A 2,114-nucleotide genomic window follows, 5' to 3' on the forward strand; every position below is an offset into this window, starting at 1 on the left:
TTTACTCACTCTCTGATACTGTGTGCGAGTAAGGGATTTACTCAGTCTCTGATACTGTGAGAATGTTTGGGATTTACTCACTCTCTGATACTGTGTGTGAGTGTGGGATTTACTCACTCTGATACTGTGTGAGTGTGTGGGATTTACTCAGTCTCTGATACTGTCTGCGAGTGTGGGAGTTACCAATTTTCTGATACTGTATGCAAGTGTGGGAGTTACTCATTCCCTGGTATTGTGTGAGAGTATGGGAGTTACTTACTCTCTGATACTGTGTCAGTGTGGGACTTACTTGCTCTCTGATACTGTGTGCAAGTGTGGGATTTACTCACTCTCTGATACTGTGTGTGAGTGTGGGATTTACTCACTCTCTGATACTGTGTGTGAGTGTGGGATTTACTCACTCTCTGATACTGTGTGTGAGTGTGGGATTTACTCACTCTCTGATACTGTGTGCGAGTGTGGGAGTTACTAATTTTCTGATACTGTGTTTGAGTGTGGGATTTACTCAAACTCTGATACTGTGTGCAAGTGTGGGATTTAATCATTCTCTGTTAATGTGCGAGTGTCTGGGATTTACTTACTCTCTGATACTGTGTGAGTGTGGCGGATTCATTCTGCATCTGTCAGTCTCTGGGCCTGAATGTGATTGTTGGTGTCGTTCAGTATCTGAATGTGGTGGTGTTTGAGACTCATTGTGCATCTGTCAGTTCATGGTGCATGTGTGTGAGTGGGGGGTTCATTCTCTCCCTGGGGCTATGTGCTAGTTTGAGATTAACGCTGTATCTGTCATTCTGGACCACAATATGTCAGTGTTGGATTGATTATTTGCCTGTTAGTCTCTAACTGTCTGGCACAGTCTCTGGCACTAAGTCAGGGTGGTATTGATTCTAGATCTTTCAGTCTGTGTTAGTATCTGATTGTGCACTTCTCATTCACTGTCAGAGCCTGGTTCTGTGTTTGAATCTGGGATTAATTCTGGATATGCCAACATCTGATGCTCATGCTGAGTGTGGATCTCAGTCTGGATCTGTCAGTTTCTGGTGTTGAATGGGAATGTGGGAGATCACTCTCAATATCTGGGACTCTTCGCAACATACTGTGCATCTGTTAGTCTTTGGTGCTGAATGTGAGAATGGGTTTAGTTCTGTCACTGTCAGGCTGTGGTAATCTGTGTGAGTGTTAGATACATTGTGTAACTCGCAGTCCCTGATTTTGCCCACAACGTTGTCCATCCCTAATTGCCCTTGTTAATAGGGCATTTAAATGGGCTGTGGCTCTGGAGTCAAATGTCAGCCAGACCAGGTCAAGGACATTAGTGATGGGTGGATTTTGATGACAATCGACAATGCTTTGTTAAAAGAAAAATACTGCGGATGCTGGAAATCCGAAATAAAAACAGAAAATGCTGGAAAAACTCAGCAGGTCTGTCAGCATCTGTGGAGAGAGAAACAGAGTTAATGTTTCGAGTCTGTATGACCCTTTTTCTGAGCTAAGAGAGGTACAAATGTGATGACATTGATACTGTTTAAGGGGTGGAGCAGGTGAAGCTGGATAGAAGGTCAGCAATAGGTGGCGGCTAAGGAGAAATTGACAAAAATGGCCTGGACAAAAAGGCAAAGGGAGTGTTAATGGTGGTGGAAAGGGCTAAAGGAGGTGCTGATAGTGGCGTAAAGCTAAGAAAGGAGAATGTGTTAATAGCAGAACAAGGGGAAGCACTCTGTGAAAGAACAACATGGAACAAGTAACAGATGGCCCTTTGGGGAAGGGGGCAGTGGTTGGGGAAAAAGGATGGATAAAGGGATAAAAAGGGAATAAAACAATGAATAAAAATGAGGATAAGTGGATAAAAAATAATTTAAAATAAAATGGGGATTGAAAGAGGGGTGAAGATAGAGGAGACAGTTCCTGGCCAGAAGTTGTTGAACTCAATGCTAAGTCCGGAAGGCTGTTAGATGCCTAATCAGAAGATGAGGTTCTGTTCCTCCAGTTTGCCTTGGGCTTCACTGGAACGTTGTGGGTCAAGGACGGATATGTGGGCATGAGAGCAGGATGGTGTGTTCGAATAGCAGGTGACAGGAACATCTGGGTCATGCTTGCAGACAGTCTGAAAGTGT

Source organism: Carcharodon carcharias (assembly GCF_017639515.1).
Source record: "Carcharodon carcharias isolate sCarCar2 chromosome 37 unlocalized genomic scaffold, sCarCar2.pri SUPER_37_unloc_1, whole genome shotgun sequence".
Lineage (NCBI taxonomy): Eukaryota > Metazoa > Chordata > Chondrichthyes > Lamniformes > Lamnidae > Carcharodon > Carcharodon carcharias.